An 8,465-nucleotide genomic window follows, 5' to 3' on the forward strand; every position below is an offset into this window, starting at 1 on the left:
GTGGGGATCACATAAAAACCTGGCCTCAGCCAAGGCCCTAAACTGTCATGAGGAAGGACAGGAGATGGCTCAACATGTGCAAGTAGGGGCATGTGGCCTACAACTCCACAGCACAAGCCTCCACTTCAGAGTTTTATTATGTAGTTCAGGCAGGCCTTGAACTCACTTTATAGCCTGGGCTGGTCTTGAACTTGCAGTGATCCTCCTTCCTCAGCCTCCTGAGTGCTGGGATTATAGGTATGCACCACCAATATGCAGCCAAGCCTGCATATTGAACAGAGGCTCAAAGCTAACAAGGTCAGGAGGGACCCAGAGGGTGCTCAGGCGAACCTGCTGGTCTATGGTCCCACTGCTATGTCAGTCACTGTGTGGTTGTAAGTCCCCAGTGGAGCCCTGACAGCTAGCATCTGATGGCAAGAGACAGGTGTGAGTCACAAGACACCTGCCCTTGGGGACAGGTGCCATTAGCCAGGTGGGGAAACTGAGACTCAGAGAGGAATGTGATCTGTCCAAGGTCACACAGCACACTAATTAGGGGCCAGCACTGAATATCATGAAGTTCTGATTCCAAAGCTATGTTTCTCTGAGCTTATTACTTATTTATTGAGACAAGCTCTTACTATGTAGTCTAGGTGTTCCTCCTGCCTCAGCTCCCAAGTGTTGAGATAATAGATACGCACCACCAGACCGAGCTCATGATTGCCCACTTTCCTCTCTTTCCCATTTCTGTCTCTCTTTTTTATGCAGTGCTGCGGATGCAATCCAGGGCCTCATGCATGCTAGGTAAGCACTCAGCCCTGAGCTCTTCCCACCCCCTACCCCACACGGTGCATTCTAAACCACGTGGAACCTCTTGGGTATCACTTCTGAGGTAGGCACCACTTTCTTATTTTATAGCTGCTAAATCAGAAGGAGGTGAAAGAAAAGGAATTCCTCAGGCCATGTGGGTTGCCATGGAGGAGCTGCAGCCAAAGCTCATACTCCAGAAAGTGCCCCAGGAACACAGCTACTCAAAGCTCAATGCCTGGATCTTCATCCATGTGACCATGGGCACATCCTCTGCATTTCTCCTCCAAGCTCCCTCACTTAAGAAGTAAAGAAGGGTTACTCACCTTACTGGGTTTGCCTTGGGACCTGAGGAAGAAAATCCATGTCAGGTCTTCCTCAGCACAGGGTTGGGCACAGAAGAACAGACAAATCCCATATGGCAACAGGTGGCAGCGGGAACAAGATATGTGCCTGGTGAGGAGGAGGCAGAGTTGCAGCCTTCTTAAGAGAACAAGGAGGAATGAACACAGCTTGGCACAGAGCATGTAGGAAACTTGTCCTTGTGTTCCTGCCTTGCCAAAGGGACCAACTGTAGAAAGTCCAAGTGCAGAGAGAAAAAGGCTGGTGCCCCAGTGCCTGGGTGAACTCTGCCTTCAGGCTGTCTCTCCCAGTGTGCCAGCCATGGGAGCTGTGGACGTACCAGCTGAGTCCCCAGTGACTGCTGTTCCCAGTAGCATCATGTGGAGCTGAGCCTGATCCAGCCACAGAATCACAAGTAGTGCTAAGCACAGTAGTACACACGTGTAATTCTGGTTACTCAGGAGGCCGAGGCAGGAGGATGAAATTTAAGGCCAGCCTGCACAACACAGCGAGACTGTCTTAAAAAGAAAAGAGAGAGAGAGGGGGAGAGAGAGAGAGAAAGAGAGAGAGAGAGAGAGAGAGAGAGAGAGAGAGAGAGAGATCTTAGGTGCTATTTTAAGCTATTCCACTTTAGTAATGATTACCATTCAGCAACAGATAATCAAAATGGGAATTGTTTTCTAGACCAGGAGGAGAGGGTGGCCACCAGCCAACACTGAAATCATGTGACATTGGCTCAGAAACAGGGCAGTGGGTAGAGAGAGACCTTTGCCTCAGGAGATGGTTACTGAAACCTTAGTTGAAGGCCAAGTCAAGTGGCCTTGACTTACATTTGGCAGAACAATGTAACTGAACCGTTCCCTGCCATAGTTTGGCTAAGGCAGGAGAGTGAAAAAGTCCACAGGTTTGTTTTCTCTGCACAGCAGGTATGGCTCGATGATCTACAAAGGAAACTATCCAGCATTCAAGTAGAGCCTTAATTACGGAGCCCCAAATACAATAGGAAAACAAAACCGTTTCTCGTTCCCAACCTCTACAGGCAATGAGATTTTCAAAGAAAATGGTAAGAGAGAGGTAACTTGGTGATAAGGACCTAATCCAAGGTGCTGCCAAGCAAAAGGGGCCTTAGGGTGAGGATCGGGTCAGGATGCAGTTGTCAGAACCCTGATCCCCTCAGCCAGACAGAAAACCTTCTAAGAATCTTGAGGGCACTGTCCCTGAGGTGCCACATATGGTCTCAGGCAGCAAAGGGCCCTTCTCGGCAAGCAGTGGCAGTGTGGCTCTTGCTGACAGGAGCTGATTGTGATTTGATACATAGGAGATGCACAAAGATTTTTTTTTTTTGTGGTAATGGATTGCAGGAAACAAAGACATTTTAAAGCAAAAAATCCCAGTTGTTTAAGTGCAAGAAGCAAATAAACATGGACTTTTTTTTTTTTTTTTTTTTTGAGACAAGTTTTCACTTTGTTACCCAGGCTGGCTTCACGCTCATTATGCAGCCCAGGGTGGTCTCAAACTCATGACAATCCTCAGCCTTCTGGATGTTAGTATTACTGGCATGGGCCACAACACCCATATGGATCATTTCTTATGGAAAAAAGGAATGACTGAGAGGATCACGCCAAGAGGCAAAGAGAACCATTCAGAGGAAGCCAAGCTGGGCTCTCACCGACAGACATTTCTCACCCCTGGGGCAAGAAGAACTGTAACCCAGGCATGTGTAGCAGTGCTCTGGCCCTGGGCCTGCTCTGTCTCTCCTTGTCTTTTATTTTTGCAGTGCAGTGCTTGGGATGGAACCAGGGCCTTGAACATGCTGGGTACGTGCTCTGCTGCTGAACCACAGCCCAGCCCTGTGTTCCCTCTGAATGGGAGCACAGACTGTGACCTGCAGCTTGAATTTCATCATAACATGCTGGAATAAATTTGGGGCAGAGAACCTGGTTCTGTAGTTCCCAGATCTCTAGATGAGAAGCAGCCACACCCAGGTGCCCCACAGTGGATGAGAGGGAGATGGTGAGAAACTGGACTTTAAGCCTAGGCCTGAGGTTGAAATGGATGAGACTTTGGAGGTTTGGGAGACGAGAATAAAGCTCACTTTGCTGTGAGAGGGGCTCAGACAATATACTCTGGCGATCAGTCTCTACAGTGCCCCCAATGAGTCATGCCTCCGAGCATTCTTGCCTTGTGTAGCACCCTCCCTGCCAGCTTGTGTGGCATCCAGGCTGGACCTGTGACCTACTTAACCAACAGAAGGTGGCAGAGGTATGCTGTACTGACTTTGGGACAAAGAGCTAAGAGGGTCTCATAGTTTCAGCTTTGGCAATTTAGGAAATCTGAGTGCCACAGAACAAGTTTTGTTGCCTAGTACTAGACAGACCCCATACAAAGGCCTTGTGGAAGCCAGGTGTTGTGGCACACACCTGTAATCCCAGTACACAGGAGGCTGAGGCAGGAGAATTGCTGAAACTTCAAGGCCAGGCTAGGCTACGTAGTGAGTTCAAAGCCAGCCTGAACTATAGAGTGAGGCCCTATCTAAAGACAAATAAGCAAACAAAACAAAACAAAACACAAAGCCCTTGTGGAGAGCAAAAGGAACCCTAAAATACTTGGAGAGACAGAGTTTCAGCCTTGCCAGACTTGCTGAGACAAGATGGACAGCCATCCTCACCAAGCTTTCAGATGTGATATGCCATCAGACACAAAGCAGAGCACCCTAGACACAGAGCAGAGCTGGCACCAGATGACTCTAACACCTGACAGGTCCTGGGAGGTAATAAAGTGGCAATATTTTTTTTTTTTGGTAGCGGGGATCGAACTCGTGACCGTCTGTTTGCAAGGCAGGTGCTTATGCCACCGAGCTAATTCCCCAGCCCCCAAAATGGCAATATTTTAAAACCACTAAGTCACAGGAGAGTTTGTTATGCAGTAATAAGTAACCAAAATACCAGAATCTAATGACCAAGGAAGCCCACTAAGGTGTCCGTATGATCAACTTCTGGATGCAGATAGTGCAATGGAGAAGGCTGTGAGAGGATCTAGAGGGAAAACAGGAAAATGTGCTAATCCCGATGGTTTGGAGGGTGAGTTTGTAATATTCAGATTGGAAGAATTCTGAGCCTTTATTGAAGCAGGAAGTGCTGGATGATGCCAGTTTTGGAGTGGAACCACAATATCCATTTTGGATACGCCAAGGCTGAGAAGACTTTGGATGTCCATGTGGAACTGTCAGGGGACATAGGTGGTCACTCTGCCTTAGGGAAAAGGAGCTGCCTTAGGGAGCAGGGCACTGAGGACTAAGCCTGGAGAAGCCCTACCACCTTATACTCCAGGCCCCCAGGACTCAAAGAAGGGGCAGCAGAGAGATGGGTGTAGCTAGAAGTGGGAGGAGGCCAGGAAAATCTGGTGCCAGAAGCGTGGGTCACGTCTCCCAAGGCAAAGGAGAATGGACAGATTCACCATGCCTGAGCTCGCTTCTGAGCCAGCATAAACAAGTGGGCCCATAAAACAGGACCAAGAAACAGCTGGGCTGTTTCCAAAGGGAGAATCTAAATGGCTAGTATACCAGGAAAAAAGGTGTTCAACCTCATTGTCACCATGGAAATGTACATCAGAGCTGCTGTGGGAGTTGGGAGTAGGGGTTCAGGCACTTTTCAGTACCTGCAAGACCCAGGCTCCACTCCCAGTACCAAGCAAACAAAACCATAATGAAAACTGCCATAGGTTTCATATTACACCTCCCAGACTGGTTATAAAACAACAACAAAGCAACAATCCCAGGATGAGGTAAGGATATGGAACTCCCAGGCACTGTTGGCAGGAATGGACATTGGTACAATTCTTGGGAACAGTTTGACTCTCACTATTGTGGCTGGGGTGCATGTGGGGGCCCTGGGAGGTGAGGAGGAGGCTGGCCTGCAGGAGACCTCTGGAGTGGCTCAGGAGCATGCACAAGGGGTGAGGACACAGGGCTGCACCTGGGGAGGGGTGAGGACACAGGGCTGCACCTGGGGAGAGGTGAGAACAGGGGCTCCAGGCACAAGGAGCATCACACCAGAATAGCCCTTCAGTGTGGTCCTGGATGCAGATGGGTCCACGCCTTTGTGCCCATGCCAGGCAGTCCATGGGGGTACGTTCTCCAAACATAGTTAGCACTGGGCAGGCAGTGCATGAGTGCTTGGGAAATCTAACTACACCATGCTCCCTTTGCAGTCTGGCACCATGCAAAATGCGTTTCACCTGCTCTAATCAAACAGGCTCTCTTCTGAAGACAGCCGCTCTGGGATTCCAGGGATCTGTTTTGCTTTTTTCCTTTGTGTGGTGCTAGAGAAGAGATCCAGGGCCTTGCGTATGCTAGGCAGGTGCTCACCACTGAGCAATACCTCTGGCCCCTATCATCACCTCTTTCCTATCACCTGTCCTAGATTCCCTCATCTTCAGCAAGTACCTTTGTTGATTTTGGTGGCTTATATAGAGAGGTGGCCTACCCAAGGAGGTAACCCTGGTCACACTGGTCTTGGGTCATGGCTTAGGTCTGCCTATTGATCTTCCAATAGGAAGGTTTCCAGGGTAGCCTTCAGGAGGCCAGCTGGAGCCCTTCCCTGGCCTGGGCTGGCCTATGTCCCAATGTTTTGTTTTGTTTTTTGAGACAAGGTCTCACTTTGAACTCTCTATGTAGCCTAGACTGGCCTCAAACTGCAGTGATCCTCCCACCTCAGCCTCCTGAATGCAGAGATTACAGGTGTGTGTCTCTACACTGGGCTCTGCACCCTCCTCCTGATGGGACGGCTAGTCCTGGCCTGCATGAGGAGCCAGAAGTGCCCAGACAGCAGTTCCTGTTTAAAATTTCGTGAGACTTCTGTGTGTCTCCTGCTGGAAGTGCAACCCTGCTGGAAAGGGATTTCTGCACCTACAGGGCCTAGCGCTGCGCGACGGGAAGCCTAGATCTGGCTTTCTACAGCAGCAGGCAGACTGAGTTCTGCCTGATGGTTGATTCCAGGCCACATGCTGGAAGGCCGCATGCTGGAAGGCCGCACTCCAGAAGCCAGTGCTGCATGCCTGCACAATTTCATTTCTCCAAACACGGGAGCTCAAGTGCTGGGGATTTAGCTCATTGGCATAAGCACCTGCCTGGCAAGCATGAAGTCGTGAGTTTGATCCCTGGTACCAAGAAAACAAAAAACAAAAAACCAAGCTGGGAACTTTACCTGGTCCTTTCTTCCTGACATGATTTTTTATTTTGAGGCTTACCAAAATTTTAATATCAGAACTGTTTAATATACAAATTTGGATCACAACATTCTTGCTGCCTGTGAGACAGGGTCTTAGAGAACAAATCAAGGCAGCCAGGGGATTGACTGTACACCTCAAGTGGCCTCTCCGATATGATATTCCCTGGGGAAAGCCACAGCTAGTTGGGTAATAACAGGAAGGTAAATGATATTGAGAGCAAACTTATTGCTCCTCAGCATTTTGCTGATGTGCATTTTAAAAATTGATTATTGATTTTTTGAGACAAAGTCTCATATGTAACCTAGTCTGGCCTCAAATTCATAATGATGCTCCTGCCTCAGCCTCCAAATGTTGAGATTACCAGCGAGCACCACTGTACCTGGCTTGGTATGCATCTCAGTCATAGATTTTCCCAGAAACTGCTGGGTTGAAAAGACCTAAGAATCCTGTGAAAACAGAAATGGCATCTCAGCCTGCCTCTTAGCAGGACTCCTTGCCTGGGACCCTAGAAAACCGCAGAGGACCTGCCCAGATGTTGGAAAGGAAGGGAACATGTGACTGAGCCTTGCTACATGCTGACCATGGCTGCCCTGGGTGTCTGTGGGAAGCAGTGCAGCCCAGTGATCCCCCGGGGAGCACCGTGGGCCAATGGCTTCCAGGCATTTACTGGAATTTACTGCATGTATAGAGACAGAAAGTACACAAATCAGAAAGAATTAGGAACCACAGTATCTGCTTTTGGCAGTTCTGGGGGGTAGAAGAAAGACGATACTTTTAGACTCAGGCTGAGAGGGTCTCAAACTTGTGTTTTCCCTTGGGGCTCAATTTGACTGGCTTGTGTATGACAGCTCTCAAAGCCTTTCAGGCCAACACTGTGGATACCATTGCCACTACTACTCTACCACTGCTATGGTTTGGATCAAAATGTCCCCTGAAAGCTTCATGTGTGTGGAAGGTGATCATATTACAGGGCTTAGAGCTGGCTTGTATAGCAGACAGGGTCTGGTCAGAAGAGGTGAGTCACTAGGGAATGTGGCCTGGAAGGGTTTATCTTCTTCACTGGCTCCTTCCTTATCTCTCTGCTTCCTGGCCCCCGTGCCAAGAGCACCTTTTATTTTGTTTTGTTTTGTTGCTTTTTGGTTTTGTTTTTTTTGAGACAAAGTCCCTCTATGCAGTTCAGGCTGGTCTTGAACTCAAGGTGATCCTCCTGCTTCAGCCTTCCAAGTACGAGGATTACAGGTGTACATCACTATACCCAGCAAGAATACCTGTCTTCTGACAGGCCTTTCCACCATGTCCTTCTGTCTTAGAACCAACTGACTAGGGACGGAATGCTCAGGTGTTCTGTCCCAGCAAAAAGAAAGTAACAGAGACATTGCTGTTACATGATATGATGTGAGGTTACTTGAGACCAAATATCAGTGCATCAAACACTGCATGTCTGAGGCTCTGTAGCCAGGAAAGGTAAATCCACACCCAAAATATGAGTCAGTCCTAGTCAAAATGAATTGCTTCTTCTTCCAGATTGAAAGGTCCGATGTCATTAACTTGCCAGAGCTACAGGGCTCCTGTAAGGCTACTGCCATCCTGAGGCTCCTTGCTGGTCCTCCCTCCCAGAGCCTTGGACATTCAGCAGTAGCAGCAGCTGGTCATCTTAGATGCATTCACCTAAGATGACCCTGCCAGACACCTTCTCTGATGCAGAGAGCTCACTGCTGACTTGCCGAGATGCTAGGCCCCCTGGGCTGGGTGGGAGTTCTTCCAGGATGGATGCTCGCCACTAGACACCAATAAACAACACAGGATGCCAAGGTTTTCACACATTGTGTTCATCTTCATCTGTTTCTGGTTGCTGTAACAGAATATCATAGACTGAGTAGTTTATAAAGAAGAGGAATTTGGGGGCTGGGGATTTAGCTCAGCGGCATAAGTGCCTGCCTTGCAAGCAGGCAGTCGTGAGTTCGATCCCCGGTACCAGTAAAAACGAAGAAAACGGGAAAAAAAAAAAAAGAGGAATTTATCTGGTTCACAGTTTTGAAGTCCAAGGTCATGAAGCTGGCACCTGGCATGCTGCATCACAGTGTGAAGAGGGCAGAAGAATGAAAGTG

The sequence above is a fragment of the Cavia porcellus genome, unplaced genomic scaffold, assembly GCF_034190915.1.
Source record: "Cavia porcellus strain 051 isolate PalLab524CR breed Dunkin Hartley unplaced genomic scaffold, mCavPor4.1 scaffold_27, whole genome shotgun sequence".
Taxonomy (NCBI): domain Eukaryota; kingdom Metazoa; phylum Chordata; class Mammalia; order Rodentia; family Caviidae; genus Cavia; species Cavia porcellus.